Genomic DNA, 20,276 nt, shown 5'->3' with positions numbered 1-20,276 from the left:
GGTAATTAAATATTTCTTACTACTTCTTTTTGATTTCTTTATTGATTTTTAAAATATACTTCTTTACATTGATTTTCTAAGGATTACAATATGAACCCCCAACCTTATCACAGAAATTAGAGTAAATGCCTTTTTACATAAGATGTGAGAACCTTGCAACAGTAGTTATGTTCAGCCTCCTCCACCCTTAGTTATAACGACCGGGAAGACTCTTCTGTGCTACTTTATTCATATATTTTATAACTATATATAATAAATTCCCCAGATATTGTAATTTTCTCCTTTAATTAGTTGTGCATCTTTTAAAAGCATTACTAAAGGAAGAATGTATTTATCTTTCCATTTACCATTTCTGGTGCAACTTATTTCCTTCTGTACTTTCTATCTGGAGTCTTTCAACATGGCCTTTAGCATTTCTTTTAGAAAATGTTTGTAATGATAAATTCTCTCAACTCCATTAATCTGAAACTATTTTTATTTATCCTGAACTTTTGAGAGATATTTTGCTCATACAGAATTTTGGTTTGGCCATTTTACTTTACTGCATGTTAAAGCTGATGTATCTTTATCTTGTGACCTCTGTTATTTCTGCAGAAATGTCAGCCTTCGTTCATAATATTGTCCCCTTACAGGAAATGGTTCACTTTCAAAATTTTGAATTCCATCAGTTTTACCATGATATAAATAGATTTAATTTCTTTTTTTTTTCTTTGTATTTAGTCTGTTTTAGAGTCACTGAAATTTGTGAATCTGTAAATTTATGATTTTATCAAAATGGGGTATAGTCATCCATTATTTCTTCAAGGAGTTTTTCTGCCCTATTCTTTCTCTCCTTTTTGTATTTCTTTATATATGCTACATTATGCTATGTTTCATTGTTTTATGTTATCCTGTAGATTTCTAAGGTTCTGTTAATATTTTTCAATCTTTTTCTCTGTATCATTTACCACAAATATTTTCTACTAATCTAACTTCACCTTTATTAACCCTTTATATACCATCTCCAATCTTCTATTGACCCAATCAGTAAGTTTTTCACTTCAATTATTGTAGTTTTTCACTCTGGATATTCAATTTGGTTCTGATTTTTTAAAATGGTATTTTCTCTGCTGAGACTCCATGTACTGACATTTGTTACCCGTGTATTGTCTTTCAAGTTCTTATACAGATTTAATATAAGTTTTAAATCCTTTTCTGTTCTCATAACAACTGGGGTCAGTTTGTATCACCTGTTTTTTCTATTGACTATCTATTACATGTCTGTCTTTTCATGTCTAATATCTTTTAATTGTATATCAGATATTGTGAAAGACGTGTTGTATAAACTCTGGTTTGCTATCTTGCTTTCTAATGTATTGAATTGTGTTGCAACAGGAAATTAACTTGACCAAACTCAAATTCCAAACTGTCTTTCCTAAGGTGGACGGCAGCTGATTTCACTGCTCAGTTCTTTTAACTTTCCAGCTTGGTTACCGGGAGCCTCCTCCACACACATACAATTCTGAGTCAGTTCAGAATTGGGGCAGAATTTATGAGAATATTTTGGGTATCCATACTTCGTAGTTTCCTCTTTTGCAAGATTTCTCTCCTCAACTTCCTCTGTTTTGGGAGTCCTAAAATCTGTCCTTTGACTCCTCGGGATTGTAAGATTATGGTTTACTGGAAGAACTGGAACCTCTCTGTTGTGTCTCCTGGGCTGAGGACTGAGAGGAGGTCCTAGTAGGTAAGGCACTGTCAAATGTTACTCTCACCGGCACAGTTTCCTCTTCCAAGGGTTAATACTGCCCCAGTTTCTGCCTGCTTTTAATCACTTTTCAGTGTTTTCAAGTGGATTTTGGTTGCTGTTTGTTTTCCCAGCATTTATAATTCCATATACTAACGATTAGTTTAAAACAAGTCACACTGCCACTACTGAAAGCAAACGTCCTGGTATTTTTGTTTCATGAATTGCCTGTTTTATATCCTGCACCTTTTGGCTTCTTGTCTTTCTTATTAATCTTTTCTTTTCCTTTTTTCTCTTTTTGTAGCTGTAGATGTACTGAATGCTTTTATTTTATTTGTTTATTTTTATGTGGTGCTAAGGATCAAATCCAGTGCCTCACACATACTAGGCAAGTACTCTGCCACTGAGCTACAGCCCCAGCCCCAATCTTTACTTATTAATTTATAAAATGTACCTTATGTGCTTATTTCTACATCCTGTTTCTACTTAGCGTAACCTATTTGAATTAGTTAATAAAATGGCTTTTATTTTATACTTAAAACAGAACACAGAGGACACCTAGGAGAACATTTACAAATGGATGAAGGACAAATATAAACACGGAGTTAAAAAATCACTGCACATTGCTCTCTACCTACACAGTATTGTGTAACATTCTGTATTTAGAATTTATAATGTCCTCACTTCTGGGTACACATGACACAATCATCCTCACCCCAGAACAATTTGACAAGGCTATTTTTCCTACTTTAATACTGTACCTTTTATTTTAGCCCAAGCAGATTTTTCTCACCATGGTGTACACAAAGCCAAGATTATTAATGAGGGAGTCAGGAGACCTGGATTTTAAACTGGGTTCTTCCATATACCTTAATTAATTTATAGGAATCCATTTCTTCAACTTTTAATAGTCACTATAACAGAGTATTGGACTATGTCTAGCATCTACATAGTGCACAGGTCAAGCTCAACAAAAATTAAAACTGCATTCTTTCTTGAGTTCTGACCTACCCTAAAATGGAGAATAGAGGTGAAGAATTCTTGGCAATAGGTGGTACAATTATACCATGGGGAGAGTCTTGATGGTGGATTGAGGTACCATCCCTGCAAAGATAGATAAGGGAGAAGAAGTGAGGAACTTGGAGCTGGATTCCTTTAACCACTAGAGTTTTCATTGCTCTCTGGAGAAATAGAAATAGGTAGTACTTAAGCAAAATAAACTTAAATTTTAGATGATCTATCATGCAGAAATATTGTGGAGGTAGAAAACAAATACAGGTGACTTGCTAAATACAAAACTGCTAGTAATGTATATCTTGGATTCAGTTTCTGGCCTATCTTACTATAATGCCAAGTATTTTCACATGAACAAATGTACCTAACAGAGAACTTGGTTTACAAGATGAGAGCAATAAAATCTAATATCTGAATCTGTCTTTCTTTGTGAGTATCTTCCAGTGAGTCATACCAAGCTCTGACTGGGGACTCTGGAAGGCAATCTCAGCCACAAGGCCACTCTGCTTCTCTGTACCCAGATTGTGCTTCCCTGGGTGGAGCTAGTCCCTGGGGTGCAGGGCAATGATTCCAGAGAGGCTGGAAACTTTGAACAACAGCTCTCTTCTCCTTCATGTCCAGTTCTCTGACCCATAAGTCACTAGGAAGGTCTTTACGGGATGGGAAGAGTTGGAGCTTTGGGATGAGTAGGAGAAGGTTAGAAAGGGTCAAAGAGCACAGCAAACCAGGGACCCTGATGAACACAGTATCTGATTGTGCACAGTGTCCTGGCATAGGCCAGTTAGTCTGCCATAGGCATTTGGTTGGTTCTAAAATACCACCTATCCCTGTAGAGTGGGGATCAAATAAAATCCCTCCATGGACCAGAGTTCCCATAAATACATGTTCTCAGGCAAATAAAAAACGTTAAAGGAAGCTAGAGGACTCTCCCAAAATATGCAAAAGGGGAATGACCAAGTTCCTCAGGGTCTAAGGAGAACCTGCTCAAGGCAGTTTACATCTGAGAGCTCTGAAGAATGCACAAGGCTTAGGACAAACCTGACCTAGTTCGTGGAAATTGAAAACTTAAAGATCAGGAAAGGATGAGACTCTACAGTAAAGTTCCCCATTGGGTTCCTTTAAGCAGTGAGCTCCCCTGCTGCCACTAAAATATTACATGATTTGTTCAATTTTAATTAGATCTAACTTTCCCAGAACACATCAAATGTGAACCTAGCTAGCCTGGGTTGATGTCAGTTTCATTTTCTCACCTTTACTTGGGCAGCTCTTATTTTAGGGCATATGGTGGGGGGGTCTTGTGCTGGGCCAAAGATGTTGATGTGGATAAAAATTCGCATACAGCACGTGCCCTGCACAAAGGACAGCCATCATAAATTTGGGTTGATGAAATGATGAATGAAGAGTAAGACTTTTGAAAAATGGCAATGATGAAGTCAAGTCCTACACAAAAGAGGGAGGGTCCAGACATGGCTCTGGTGACCCTTTAAGTTGTGCTTAACTAATCAGTCCTTGTCTTCTACCTCCTGTCATCTCAACTGGATTTATTCTTATTAATAAACTCTTTGTCTCATCAGAACCTAAATTCTCCATTGTTCTTGAACACCTTTGAATAATGTCTCAAGCATATTTGATACACTGGAGGGAAGGTTGTATTTTGAGAAGATGGATTTCATGCAGAACAGAATGAGGCTAAGAAATTGGTTTTATTTTTGAAAAATAGTTTCTTCAGTATTATATAAATTTTGAGTGTAAAGATGTGTTTACATAGATTCTTCAAACTCTTGGCGGGGTATCATCAGACACGCTTCTTGCAATTCTCTCCTCTATCATTTATTGTTTTCATGGTTTGTTCTTTCTTTTTTTTTCAATTTTAAAATTTTGGTACTCAGGATTGAATCCAGGGATGCTAGCCACATCCTGAGCTCTTTTTTATGTTTTGGTTAGAGTCAGGGTCTTGCCGAGTTGCTGAGGTTGGCTCTGAACTGGCGCTCCTCCTGCCTCAGCCTCCTGAGCCGCGGAGACTAAGCATGTGTCACCGCACTCCGCCTGTTGTTACTTCTCTGGTTCTCCTTCTTCCATGGGACCTGCCCCTTTTGTTCCCTGCCTCCATCCTCTTTGCTATGGTGGTCTCCCGCTCCTGACCTGTGAACAGCTGGCTTCCCTGGGGCTCCTTCCTGGCCCTCCTCTCTCCCAGGGTGATAGCATGCCCCCACACAATGATCCAACACTCCTGTGACTTGCCCTTTCTTCTCTCCAGCTCTCACCTCTTTCCGGGGCTCCTTGAATAGCACCATTTGGATTCTTATCTTGAAATTAAATTTGTCTGAGAAACATGTTTGCTTTTCCTCTCCACTACCCTTGCTTCAGGCCAGGGATTCACTGCTGACCCGGATTTCCAGAGCAGTCTCCAAGGCTTCCTGCCCACTCAGTTCTCATCCTATTAAACCGAAACCCTAGCAATCGTCCTTAGGAATTTTTCGAATCTGTGCCTTCCTCCCTGCGTCCATTAGCCTTGCCTGACTTTGAACCCTCACGTTATTTTTCCTCTTGCAAAACCCCAACTGGGTCTTCCTCCCCTCAGTCTCCTTCCACTCTAATTTGTCTCCAGGCCCTGGTCCATTTTAATGACCAGAGTCTGCTAGGATTGTTGTCCTTTCTGTGGCCAAATGAGTGGAGTCAGGGAGCCTAGGACCAGCAGGTGACTGGGACAGGTCCCTCTGTTCCTTCAACTGCACCTCTCTGACCCTGCCTGGGCAGACCAGGTGAGAGCGTAGCCTTCATCCTCACTGATCCAGGTGTGGCAGGATGTGACAAGAGAGCTTCCTTGGGTTTTCCTCATTTCTTCTATAAAAAGGAAAAAAAAAAAAAAAGGCCAATTTTTAGATGCAGTTTCAGCATTAGAATACTAAAAAAAAAAAAAAAAATCGGTTACTGAGGAAACTTTCAAACATGCTAAAATTTAAAAGAATAGAAAGGTATAATAAACCCCAGTGAACCCACGACCCAGCTTCAACAATTGTTAAACTCATGGTTCATCTTGTTTTCTCTCTACTTTGTCCACTTTTTCTCCTCCACCTTGGGGGTACTTTAAAGAAAATCAAGATGAAGATGTTGGGGTTTAGCCAAGCTGGAGCGCCGGAGTAGAGCCTGTGTTGAACCACAGTTGAGGCACTCTGGTGTGTGTCTCTTCTCACCACCTCCCTGTCTGGTGGCTCTTGAAGGCAGGGCTGCAAGGGACCCTGGGACTCAGGTTGTGGCTGATCATGGCCCATCACCCATGCTCCACTGCTATTCCCTGGTGACACCACCTGCTCTCCCTGGGAGCTTGGAGGAGATGGAGACAAGTCAGTGGCCAGTTTCTTAGCTTTGCGCCAGGTTCCCCACCCAAGCCCCAAACTGCCCTCTGCTGGATGGAGCTGGGACTGCCAGCAACGCACTGTTCAGTCCCTCGTTAAGGAAACCTCTCACCATTAGTGTGCTCTTCAGACTTCCTTCCCTGCTGTTATGGTTTAGATATGAGATGCCCCCAAAAGCTCATGTGTGAGACCATGCAAGAGGGTTTAAAGGTGACCTGTTTCTGTTATGAGGGCCTTCACCTAATCAGTGCATTAATCCTCTGATAGGGATGAGCTGGGCAGTAACTGTAGGCAGGTAGGATGTGACCAGAGGAGCTGGGTCATTGGGGCATGCCCTTGAGGTATATTTTGTCCCTGGCGAGGAACTCTCCACTCTTTGGTGGCCGTGTCCTGAGATGCTTCCTCCACCACACTCTTCCACTATGGTGTTCTGCATCATCCCAGGTCCCAAGGAATGAAGCCTGCCGTTGATGGTCTGAGACTTCTGGAACTGTGAGTCCCAAAATAAACTCTTCACTAATTGTTCTTGTCAAGCCTTTTGGTCACAGTGGTGGAAAAGCTGACTAAAACACTTTCCCACATTAGGATCCAGCCCTGAACTTAATGGGGGCCTAGGGACAAGGATAAAAAAGGGGAGGAACCCATCTTCTTAAGAGTTAAAGTAGAAAATACACTACCCAGGTACCCAGGAAGCTGGTGGAAGGACCCGGCAGTACCATTTGGGGCAGGAACAGGGTGACAAGTCATCGGTGTCACAGTCGGATATTATTGCAGCTGGACTTCTGGGAGACAGGGCGCAGGCCAGACACTGCAGTGAACAGTTCATTCATCCAGGGCCTCCGTGAACCTTCTTTGTAATCAAAAACATTTGCAGGGCTCTGGGCTCAAGATACAAATTTGCATATTGCTTTACATAAGTCAGCATATGGAGTTCGCTCACCCTTAACACCAAGAAAAGGAAATTAAATTCAATTAGATTAATTAGTGCAACTGATTGCAAATTGTTTTCAGACCTAATATTAAGGGTGCTGCATGCAGGAAATACAGAATAGATTTTTTAATTGGGAGAGGAGGGAAGATAGGAGGGAGGGAGCTTAGGCAGCCCAACTGAGTTTGCGAGAGAAGAGTCAGGGAGGCAGATAGAGAGGGTGGGATGGAACTCACGCACTTCACGTTTGTCCCATGGGGGATGGAACCCAGGGCCTTGTGCATGCCAGGCTAGCACTCTGCCACTAGGCCACGTCCCCAGCCCCAGGTTCAAGTACTTCTACAGGATGTGTTCGTTCCTGCTCCAACATACACACTGCCACTGGACAGAGGCTGATCTACTTGGAAGCTTAGGTTTAGGGACAGTGTGGCATGAACCTTTTCTAAGTTCAACGCTCAATTTTGCAATTTTGTTATCTTTAAGTGTGCTTCCATTGTCCAAGCTTCAAGTCCCTGTAAACCTACATCTGTCCTGCGCCTCTCCTCACGCCCTCTCGTCTTGCCTTCATCCTCTTTTTGCTGGTTTGAGTCTCTCTTGTCTCATTTCTAAGAATTCAGAAAGGGCTTAAGGAAACAGAAATCTTGGGGTGGGTGCTGGGGCAGCCCCTCCTTCACCACCCGGTCGAGCTGTGGTCGATGAGCTCAGGCCTGGCTCTGTCTGAGCTAAGCCAGGCGTGACAGCAGCCAGGCACATTTTGAAACCTCCAGCTTAGACCCCAGCATCAGGAGTTAAGCAGCCCTCATTATCAGGTGTCTGCCCTGGGCTCAGGGCAAGCCTTTGCCTGTGACCCCACTGTGGGGCCTTCTCCTCCCTGGCCTGCTGTGATGCTCAGTGGACGAGAAGAAGTATACTTGCCTTCTATCCTAAATGACCTCTAGGGCTATGTTGAGAGAGGACCCCCATAAAGAGGCCCAGGTCACTTGTACCCTTGGCATCCTGCAAGCCTTGGCTCTGTCCCCTCAACTCACAGTCCTGTTTGGTAGTCACATCTACCAACTGGGTAGATGACCAGAACTATGGGACTTCAGGCCCTCAAGACTTCTGCTGCCTGGCCTCTTCCCTGGATGGTCCTGGCTCCCCCACTTTCCCAAGGGCATTTGTCCTGGAAGTGTCTGAGTGCCAAGGACTGACTTGCTTAGTTTGGATAAAAAGGGGTTCATCTGGCTGGGTGTGATGGTATATGCTTGTAATCACACCAACTGGGGAGACTGAGGCAGGAGAATCACAAGTTCAAAACCAGTCTCAGAAACTTAGTAAGACCATGTCTCAAAAAAAAAAAGGGTTGGGATGTAGCTCAGTGGTTAAGCACCCCTGCATTCATTCCCTGGTACCAAAAAAATGGTGGTGGGAGTGTCATCCACTTTTTGGTTTTGCTTTCCAGGCCTCCTGAGCTGAGAGAGCAGAGGCCAGAGCATTCTCCAGAGAGGTAGCAGCGCGGCCCTGGATCCTCTTGTCTACTTCTTTCTAACTTATTTTCTAGACGACACTTTATAGCTAGACTTATGGAAGGAGCTGCATTCAGTGGGTGGTGCAGGGATCGCTTGTCACGGTTAATTTGAATTGTCAACTTGATTGGATTAAGAAATACTGATGATTAAGAGGCCTCTGGGTGTGTCAGTGAGGGCGTGTTTAGGAACGCTGGGAACGTGGGACAGTGAACTGAAGTGGAGACCCTCCCTAAGTGGGGGCGGCACCGCCCAGCAGGATGGTGGCTTAGATGGAATAAAAGCTGGAAGAACAAGGCAGCAGCTGCAGATGCAAGCTCGCTCTTCTTGTATGGGAACTTGATTGCTGCTTCCATCATCTGAGGATATCGGACTCTCGCTTTTTCACTCTTCCAAAGCGGACTCTGCCAGTGATTCTCCAGGTGGTTTCCAGAAGCCTTGGTCTCGGACTAGGGTAGCACTGTTGATCTTTCTTGTTCTGGGACTTCTGCCTCTTGAACTGCAGAGTTGCTAGTTCTTCCAGCTGTCCAGCTGCAGATGGCCATTTTGGACTATCCAACTTCTGGTCATGGAAGCCAATCTAATAAATTCCCTTTTTATAATCATACTTCCTATTGATTCTGTTCCTCTAGAGAACCCTGACTAATACACCCCTGATGGATTAGCAGTGTCCTGGAGACTCTTCCACCCGACTCAGGTTAGGAGAATTCATTCACTTATCCATTCACTCAACAAACACTATCTCACATGGGTCAGGCCCTGTGCTGGTGTAAGATGATTCAGAGGTTGAGCCATAGGGCCTAGCAAAGAGGCGGGGATCGGGGTTCAGACCAGTCCAGAATTAACCATAATACAAAACCAAATAGAAAAATATTTTTCAAGAGATACACAAACAGGTTTCCAGAGGAAGAGAGAACGTATCTGATTGGACAGTCGAGAAAGACTTTGAGAAGGAGTCCACACATTCCAGACAGAGTAAGATGGTGGCAGGTGGGGGTGGGCCCAACATGGAGCAACCAGAGCAGTCGCAGAGAGAGACAGAGGGCCTCTCCAAAATAACGCGGGTGGCCACTGCCATGGAAATTCAGCTTGGCTGGTGCATCAGAGTTTGGAAGGGAAAATAGTGGATGAATACAGAGGAATATGTGGGCGGAAGACTGACTGAGGGGAGACAGGAAGAAGAACTGGCTTTGGGAAGGAAGTGGAGGGGGAGCAGGAGTATGGGAGGGGGGTGTCAAAAGCATCTTTTATTTTTCATAAATTCCTTCCTTTCCCTGTTTCTTCCAGCTGATGGGGAGGAGGGAGGCGGGAAGATCCCAACTCACTGCCCCCAAAGTTTGGCTCTGCTCAGTTCAGGCCAAGGTTTCCATGACTGTTTTGGGCTGGACACCCAATCCTAGCTAGTATCCAGGGGTTCCCTCTCAGAGCCCCAGAATTCCTCAGTTGGGCCCTGCACGGTCTGGACACACCTCCCTGAGCAGGAGAAGTGGCTCCCACTGGTGCGGTGGCTCGCTTTGTGAAATGATGAGCACGCTCCTGACATTGCTAAATGGGCGTCTACTTCTAATAAACCCCATGCTGGTGGGTGCAGCATGAGAGGTAATCATCGCTCTTCCTGGCTTGCTCAAACTGCAGTCAGGATTATAAAGATGCATGAATCAGAAATGGCAGCCTGCAACAAAAGCTTTACCTCCAGCTGTTTTGTTCATTTTCTAAACAACAACAGAACATTCCCTCCCTCTCCACCCCTCCCTCTTGTTCCTTTGTGCTTGAGATTCATTATCAGCCAAATGCATTGGTCTAAGCCTCTAGGCTTACACAACAACTTGAGAGAGGGAGGGAGGCCAGAAATGCTTGAATCACAGGAAGCTGTCCTATGTCCCCTGGTCCCTGGCATTTGCTTCTCTTGAATGCTCACATGGAGTAGCTGCTAGTAACTTTCCACCTGGAAAAGGGATCTCAGGTTCCTCTTTGCGCAGCTGGACATGGTCCATCTCTCTGACCCTGACCCATTCCCAGGACAAAACCTGTTCCAAGAACCCTGGTCCTATATGCTGAGGTAAGCACCAAGACACCCTTAAAATGAATAACAGGGCTGCTGCCAAGTCCTGAACTCAATACCCTTAGTTTATGTATATACATAGAAGCCCATCTTGCTCCTTGCCTGATGCTATGGACAGTTCAAGGTTCTAATTTACACTATTTTTTAGACTGAGGAGAAGATTACATAACAAAATTGACCACTGAAAAGTAAGCAATGCATTCATAGTATTGTATAACCATTACCTCTACCTTTGTGTTAGTCAGTTTTCTGTTACTATAACAAATACCTGAGATAAATAAATTTAAAGAGAGGAGAGGTTTATTTTGGTTCACAGTTTTGGAAGTTTCCAGTCCATCACTGATTAGCCTTATTGTTTTGGGCCTGCTACCACATAATATATCAAGATGGGAGTGCATGGTGGAAGAGGCCTGTTCACCTCATGGCCAGGATGTGGAAAGAAAGAAGAGGAAAGGGATAGAGTATATCCTCTTCAAGGGCATGGTGCTGGTAACCTAACCTCCTCCCACTAGACCCCACCTTTTAAAGGTACTGATACCCTCCAACAGCACTATGGGATGGTGTCTTTAACACATGGGCCTTTTGGGAACATTTTAAGAGTCAAACCATGGCAATCTTGTTCCGTAATATTTTCATTCTCTGAAAAGGAATCTCCTTACCCATTAAGCAGTTACTTTCCATTTCTTCCTCCTCAACTCTCTGGCTGTCACCAGTCTGCTTTCTGCATTTACCAATTCTAGATATTCCAGATAAACATAGGACATAGGACAGCTTCCTGTGATTCAGGCATTTCTGGCCTCCCTCAAGTTGTTATGTAAGCCTAATGGCTTAGACCAATGCATTTGGCTGATAATGGATCTCAAGCACAAAGGAACAAGAGGGAGGGGTGGAGAGGGAAGGAATGTTCTGTTGTTGTTTAGAAAATGAGCAAAACAGCTGGAGGTAAAGCTTTTGTTGCAGATATTCCATAAATGAAATTGCATGGTGTGAGCTCTCTTGTAAACAGAGCCTTTCCCTAGCTGAACGTTTTCAAGGTTCATCCACATCGCAGCCTATATCAGCACTTCATTCTTTTTTATGTCTAAATAATATTCCATTGTATGTGTACACCACAATCTCCTTATCCATTCATCTGCTGATTGCTCTTTGAATCATTTCCACTGCTGGCTCTGGTGAGTAGTGATGTTCTGAATGTACATTCATTTTCAGCATGCCCATTCATGTATTTGTTTAAGTAGCTCTTTTAATTATTTTGGATGTAGACCTAGAGGTGGAATTTCTGGATCAAATGGCAACTCCAATTTTTTGAGAAACTCCCAAACTATTTTCTACAGCAACCAAATCATTTTACAGTCCTGCCAGCAAAGTATGAGAATTGCAATTTCTCCGCATCCTTGCTAATACTATTTTTCTTTTAATTTGAAATTTTAAAAATCATAGCCATCCTAGTAAAGGCTATCTCATTGTAGTATATACATATACATACATATATATGTATATATAAATATACTAGAAATATATATATATATATTTAGTTGTAGATGGACAAAATACCTTTATTTTATTTATTTATTTTTATGTGGTGCTGAGGATGGAACCCAGTGCCTCACACATGCTAGGCCTGTGCTCTACCACTGAGCCACAACCCCAGCCCCTCATTGTAGTTTTGATTTGCATTTTTCTAATGATGAACGATGTTCAGTATCTTTTGTGTGCTTATGGGCCATTTGCATATCTTCTTTGGAGGACTGTCTATTCAATTCTGCTTATTTCTAAGTTGAGTCGTTTGTCTTTTTTTGTTGTTGAGTTTTAAAAGTTGCTTACATATTCTGAATATTAAATCGTTATTAAATATATGATTTATAAATATCTTTCCCATTTTGTAGATTGTCTTTTTATGTTCTTAATACTGTCCTTTGATGCACGTAAATTTTTGGTTTGTTTTTTGCAGTCCTGGGAATTTGACCCAATACTATGCTAGCAAGCATCCTACCATTGAGCTACATCCCCAGCTCTTTCACATTTTATTTAGAGACAGGATCTTGCTAAGTCGCCCAGGTTGGCCTCAGACTTGCCATCCTCCTGCCTCAGTCTCTTAAGTAGCTGGGTATTTCTTGTTCTGCATTCCCTGTTAGTCTGGAACACCCTTCCACCTTATGTCAGTCAGCTCCTGGGTTGTTTGCCTAGACAACTACCTCTTGCCCTGGATTAAAATCCCCTAGATGGGACTTCTTTCAGCCAACCAGTTAGGGTTGCTTCTCCAGTTCCAGCCCCACCCCTGTTGTAGGTCTAACCCAGGCCCTTTCTCTCCCCTGAAACTGAGTTATCCTATTACTAGGTTAGGTCACTCCAGAAGTATCCTAAGACAAAAATAGATTTTGTCAGTAAAGTTCAATTGCTAAGGCATGGATTTTAGAACTGGGGAACCAAATCTCAGCTCTGCCACTTAATATATGTGTCACAAAAAAGAGCAGTTTAATCTTTTGTGCCTTGGTTTCCCAATAGGTAAATTGGGTATATTGTTATGCCTATCTAATGGGGTCCGTGTGTCGATAAAGTGAGTTAATACACAAAAAGGGTTCAGAAGAGTGTCTAGGACATGGTAAATGTTCCATAAATCTTGGTTCATATTAACAATACCTAAAAAATAAAACACTGGTCCTTGGAAAGGGCATTATAACTTGACAAAAAATTCAGCATGGATGAACTCCTCATTTTGCTAGGTTCAGGATCGGGAGGAGGGCTGCCTACCAAATCAAGGACAGCAATAAATTTACTCTTGCCAATGGCCATATGCAAGCAGCTAGGCATTATGAAGGAAGGACAGAAGAAGTGTGCAGGGCCCCAGAGCAATCTTACTAGTTGCAAAATTCTATTGGTGCCTCCCAGGTTACATGAATCTGCAAATTCAGTTGCATGATACCTGAAATTCAATGAAAGACGCGGAAAGCAGGAACTTTGTTTTACTCAACAGTCCTTCCCCCTGCCCAAGCCCCTACCCCCCTTATTTGCCTGCTGTAGAGTTCTGGGGGAATCTTGTTATCTCCTGATGTAATTACCTGCAGGGTTGTGTCCTGAGGCCAGAATCACAAAGATCCCCTAGAAGTCAGATCCCCCAGAGTCAGAGTGGTCTATAAGAAGCCTAGGAGGAGGACCCTTGCTGACACCACCCCTGTGGCTGTGTCCTTTTTAGAGTTGCAGATGATTCATTCCCAGGAGGGAGGTTAGCCACCCAGATTTATTGTCTGTCTGAATAGGCTCTGCAGCAAGACCAAAATAAAGGGGAAAAAATAGAGCTGTCTCAGCAGAATCTGCTGAATCAGAATTAACAAGAAAATCTTGTAACTAATGATCAGAAATTAAAATGTACTCAGGAGCTGCAGTGTTTAACTGAGTATCAGGGCTGCAGGGTGATCCTGTGCAGGATAATGAAACTCAGAATGGCTCACATTCCAATTGCTATGGGGACCAAGGCTACACTGTTCACAAGCTTGATGAGGTGGGAGGCTGGCTCCCCCACAACCTGGGGGCGATCAACCACCCGGAGGGGACATCTCTCCCCACCCAGCCCTCCATTTCTCTCATTAAAGAGGCCTGACTTTTCTAGAGCACCTCATAGCTTCTGTTCTACACCTCATTAAATTCTCAAGACTAAAGAATCTGCGGCAGGTGAAATAACCTACTTCTACTTAATTCCATTTTACAGAGATGAACACTGAGGGCAGAGAGGTTATACCTGGAAGTGGTGGGGCTTGATCTAGGATTCCAGGTTCCAAATTACTGAAATTCCTATATAAGGACAACTTTGCAAACAAATAAGTAATCTCTAATTTTTCTATAAACCTAGATTTTTATGTATCGCGTCCTGCACCAAGCTGGCAAATATCGGAGCTTGAGATGCAGAAGTCTGGTTGTTTTGTATATTTTCAAGGCTAAAAATAGCTTTCATTAGAACCAAAGTCAAATATTTTCTTGCTTGCCTAACTCTGCAAGCACTTAAGAAGTTTTACAAAATAACTGGGACCTGGGGCTGCATCGAACTGTATTTTTAGTCTCTAAGCAAATGTTACAGAAAGCTGTGGAGATGACAGAGAGGGGCATGGGAGGACATGAGCCTGCAGCCTGGTCATTCAGCTTGCCTTTCCATCAACTCTTGTGGCCACCGAATCATTAGCATCACGACTTGCCACACTCAACTACCAGAGTAATGGCCACCAGCAAGGGAGGACCCTGCCAGAGGGTCTCTGCTCTCTTGGGCTGAGTGGGAAGACACACCTTGATTGGATTTGAATTTCATTTGTAGATGTCTCCCCACAAGGAGATGGCTTCTCCTGGAGGGGAGAGCTGCTTTATTTCCTGTCAGGGTGGTGGCGGGAGCGTACTGAGGAAAGAAACCTGTCCTGAGTCTGGGCTACACTCTCCCTCCTGGCACCTAAAGATCTTGATTGAGATCTCAATAAAATCGTTCTCCTCTAGTACCTCATTTTCCACATCTCTAAAATAGGGATAATCATGCTTCCCTCCTAGAGTTGTTGAATAGTTTCAAAAATAGATGTAAATTAGTTTACATGTGGTGCTTCTTCTACAGTAGGGATTCAGCAAAGACACAGGATTATTAGCAGGAATAGTAATAGTAGTTTGTGTTTTAACAGCAGAAATCTTTGCTATTTCCTGGATTTGACTTCCCTTTCTCTATGAATATGCAAAAACACTCTTCCACGAGAAGTCCCACTCAGGTCTATGGCAGTGTGAAGCCTCCCTGAGACGAGGGCCTGGAGTCCCCACTTCCTCCTCGATGCTCCTCATCTGCATTTCTCATCAGGCCGAGGGTTACCCAAGAGCATTCCTTCCTCTTGCTGGACCTGAGGCCCAGGCAGCACCAGGATGGTCCAGGCGGAGTAGGCAGGACATCTGGACTTCAATAGATGGTGGGTGAGGGGTCAGATGTGAGCCTTGGCAAGGGCCTGTAAGTCCATAAAGCCAGCCTGAGAACAAAAGGCCAATGTGAGGACAGAGAATTTAAGGTAAGGGGACAATAGCTGAGTGATGATGCAGAGTCCTAGTTCTGAGGTTTAGGCTCTGTCCAACCAGGGCAGTGGAGTATCAGAGGTTTATCTGGGCTGGTAGTTGGAACCAGGGACATGTAGCTTAGGATACCAGAGCCCCAGGTTCAGGCATTAGGCACGGAGGCCTAGCAGGTCACCAGAATCATGTGAAGAGTTTGATTCTAAAAGTGGAAATCAGAAGGGACCATGGAATCTCCTCTGCAGGTACACATGCATAGCAGGTGATGGCTAAGAAAGGGTTCATAATAGCAGTGGCCTTAAGTCTCTGAGATGCAATAAAGGTTTACCAAGAGGGCAATCTTCAAGGCACATGACTGATAAAATAAACACTAAGTGAAGAGAAATTTTAAGAAGGGCAAATACCACCTTGAAGCTCAAGAAACCATGGTCAACTTACACAAAAAGAAACGGGAAGAGAGCCATTTTCTAAAAAAGTATCCTGTGGAAATGTTACAAAGGCGCCATGTCTCTTTTCAGATGCCCTGTATCAGATGTGGCTCCTCTAACGGACCCGCAAATAATGGCACTGTCTGAGTGAGAGGCGCAGTTGGTATGAACAGGTAAAGATCGGAACTGGGTTCCACGTTGGATTCATCACTTTCCACATGGTCTCCTCCCATGTTATAAGAACTTGGGGCTCTAAGCTCAGATCTATGCCCCGAGAGGATGGGGATGAGGTAAGGACTGTTGGGAGGACCAGGGTCAAGGGCTTGGGGTTACCAATTGTAATTATTTCTTCTCCTTCATAAAAAATGTGCTTGCTGGGGCTACGGTTGTGGCTCATGGTAGAGCACTTGCCTAGCATGTGTGAGGCACTGGTTCGATCCTCAGCACCCCATAATAAATAAATAAAGGTATTGTGTCCATCTATAACTAAAAAATGTTTTTAAAAAATGTGCTTGCTGAATGAAACATGGTGGCCTCAGCTCTCTTCTCCAGCCTTATGTCCAGAAAGCCAAGTCTCCCAAAAATCTCTAGGCAGGAAACTGATCAACTATTCCTTGAGAAACTAAAGAAACCAAGAACAAACACCTATCAGAATGGACAGTTGGGATTCCCTATGAAAAGACAGGTCATCCTTGATCACCCTGTGGTTCAGCTCACCAGAAGGTGAGCTCTGTTCGAGAACATCCAACCTCCAGCTGATTCTGTGTTCCATTCGGACATGTACCCTGACAGCCACAGGTGACTGGAGATTGAAGAACCTGAGAGACAGAGAACAAAGCAAACAAACAAATCCGTAGAGAACTGGAGAAGTTTATAAGGGTCTTCAAAGGGGAAAGAAACCATCTAATAACCAAAGAACTAGTATAAGAGAAAGATCTAGAAATGTAGGATAGAAGGGTTTCCAAATTGGAATTTGGAGATTGGAGAAGGGCATTTTGCTATGTAGCATGCACAGAAAGCAGCGAGGATTCGAACAGAGAGCCCCTGAGTGAGGACTCTCAAGGGAAAGGAGAAAAGTAAGGGTGATTTGATTGAGATTATGAAAAATATTATTATGACGGGTTGGGAAATTTGGAGAAAAGTGTGAAAGATTCTCAGAAAACCAGGGAAGTGGGGGAAAAAAAAAACTTGAGGCAATTATTAATTCTGGGAAAAACAAAAGATTGTACAAGAAAGCAGGTTGGTCATGATTTACTTCTTGGTTCATGTAAATGGTGATTATTGATTTTTCTAAATATTATTTCTAAATATGCCACAGGCATAAAAGGAGAGAAATGTGGGCAGTGGTGTGGAAAAACTAAGTCCTTATTTACCCTGGCATGAAGTCAATAGAAAGGTCTAAAACTGATATTTCAAGAAATAGTATAATTAAAAAATTATAGACCTCAATGCTAGGGGAAAGACCTAGAAGTGGAAGGATGTTTGTCTCTGGGAGAAGGAAGTGGGTTTGGAATGAGTTTTTTTTTTTTTTTTTTTTTAATGTGAGCATTACTTTGAATAATAATTGCTTTGACAGCAATAAGAATGTGAGCTTCATAGAGATTAAAACAGCTGGTTAAGCTTTTACTGGGCTGAATCTACTTTTTTTCAATCAAACTGGCCAAGTCCTTACCATCTCAGAACCTCAGCTTTTCTTCTTGTAAGTGGAAAAGACAGTTTTTAAAATGTGTCGCCTTTTAAACTTCTTAGTTATACCATGTTTAATACTGTTCTCATGTTTTTCTTGATTAAAGATTTTTAAAGGTGAGAATTATTTGAAGAAAAGGAAAGCGTATAGGGGCCTGGGACCTGGAGCTGAGGGAGTTCCAGCCCTCTCTGCCCAGCATTTTGCTGTGTGTCCTCTGACGAGTTACTCTGCTGCTCTGAGCGTCACTTCCTGTCCCATGGCTCGGGGATAACACTACTCTGCTTCCACGGCAGTGACAGGCACAGTCTGAGGATCTCATCTCACTGTACCTCATTATACCTGCCTACCTGTATGAAGTGGGCACCTACTAAGTGGTGACTTGATTTGAGCAAATTAAGAATGATTTCTAAATTTTTTTTTTTTTTTTTTAATGGAAGCAAGTGGCACCTGTGATTAGGGCACAGGCTGCCCAGAAACTGGGGCTGGACTTCAGAAATGCTCTTTTCAAAGTTCTGTTCATGCTCAGTATTCTAGACTTTTCTTTCATTCTTGGCATAGAAATACAGAATTCAAGGCAATACACAGACTTGGGTTTTGAAATCAGAAAGAACTGGTAGGGAAAAGACAGAGTGCACCAAACCTGATTTCACAGGACTGGCGAGCTTGATAATGGAGAACTCCCGGGAGGTGCAGGGATCTATTCTTTGGCTCATGGTTCCGGCATTGCGGCTTCCGTTTTTCTGGAATCTGAAGAGCTCTGTGTGGTTGGAGCAACACTCTGTGTTGGTGGCCATCCCTGGGGACTCCTAGCATACAGCTCTGCCATTCTCATGTGTCACCCTGCCATGGGGCTGTGGACAGTGGGAAGCTCCCACTTAGTCCCGCAAGGAGCTTCTGAGTGCCCTGAGGTTCCTGTTTGTATTGTCAGTTCCCCAGGGTGGCTGCACAGAAGCACCCAATTGTCCATCTGCAGAGGCTGCCCGAGAGCCACTCAGAGCTTCCTGGTCCGAGAGGAAGAATGCTTGGTAGGTGGAATGAACTAAGGGCTCTTTGTGCTTTCCAAGTTCAAGGGCCTGTTCTGGTCAGAGAAGTGATCTTGGCTTGGCTGTTTAGATGAGGGAGCAGATTAAGTCAGACAATCTGCTCTGGTCCACTTGGGGTGTTTAGGTTCAACAAACACCCTCTGGGAGCCAGACCCTGCCGGGAGCAGTGTGGGTCCCGTCTCCCGTGTGGTGCATGCCCACACAACACAGGAGCGAGGGGACAGACAGACAAAGGATGTTCAGGTAGTGGAGTGTTAGGACAGGCCATGCAGAGGACGCTGTGGGAAGACAGGAGGTGGAGACACAGTTCTATGAGGACACGTGGTGCCTTGGGACAGCAGGGACACCCAGCTTCTTGTACCTCTCCTGCTGAGGTGCAGTTCCTCCAGGGGAGTTTAGCCTTTTTTGGTACCATGCTCAAAACAGACCACTGTTCATAAAGAGACTGCTTCACCGATGTTATAGCAAGAAGTAAACCAGGGCCTCAAAAATGGTGCGGAGAAGCTAACGTGGGCTCCTCTGTGTGAAGCTGCGTGCCTCTGCCTCTTTTCCTGTCAATCTCACAATGCAGCTGCAGCCACCTGGTTCTCTGCAAACTTTCCCTGCCCCTCTGCGTCTCCTGAACTAAAGTGGCCTGTTGTACTGGTGATGTTGCCAAGCACACCCCACCCCTATCTTAAATAAAACCCATCTCTCTCCACTGCTTGTTGTCCTTGACGGCAAGGATTGGTGGCCAGGTCCTGGCATAGTGCTATCATATAACAGGTGCCTACTCAATATTTATTGCTTAGTGATTTACATATACATTTGGGGGTTGAACTGCCATGCACTTTGGACGCATGGCCAGTGAGGTGAGGCACCTGCTGTGCTATTTATCACTTGGGCAACCTTGACCAGTTATTTAACTTCCTCATCTGTAAAATTGTGAGGCTAACAGTTCCCCTGTAGGGATGTTGTTTGCATTAAATAAAATAGTAAATGTAAAGCACATTCACATAATTTGGGCCTATCCTAATCGCTCACTAAATACTTCGTTCGATCCCTCCCCTGCCTCACAAATGGCAGATGCGAGAATAAACCTGAGGGTCAGTGCGGTGAACCAGTTGTTAAGTTACAGACTGATTTAATTTTAAAAATCAGCCCATTGGGGGGTTTGACCCAAGAGATTTCAACTGCGTTTCTAGCCTTTTCTTTCTGTGAAGAACATAAGTATTTGTTACTCTATTCTTTCTGTGAGAAGCAACGGCACCTTCTGGTTATGGATCCAGAACCTGGGAGAGGTTTTCTTGGATTTGGAGAGCATTCTAGTACAAGTTGTATGACTCTGGGCAAGTTACCTAACTTTCCTGGCCCTCAAAGGACTCCCTGAGAAGGAGGAGCCATTAGTGGGTAGTCACTGCTTTCATGAGGACTGGCATTTCTTCAGAGTTTGCTCTTAGCACAATGCTGGGCACACAGAGGAAACATGGCACAAGTGGTTGTTACCCACTACTATTTCCTTGTGT

Source organism: Sciurus vulgaris (assembly GCF_902686455.1).
Source record: "Sciurus vulgaris genome assembly, chromosome: 14".
NCBI classification, from domain to species: domain Eukaryota; kingdom Metazoa; phylum Chordata; class Mammalia; order Rodentia; family Sciuridae; genus Sciurus; species Sciurus vulgaris.
The sequence above is the reverse complement of the archived record's forward strand: the minus strand, read 5'-3'. Positions refer to the sequence as shown.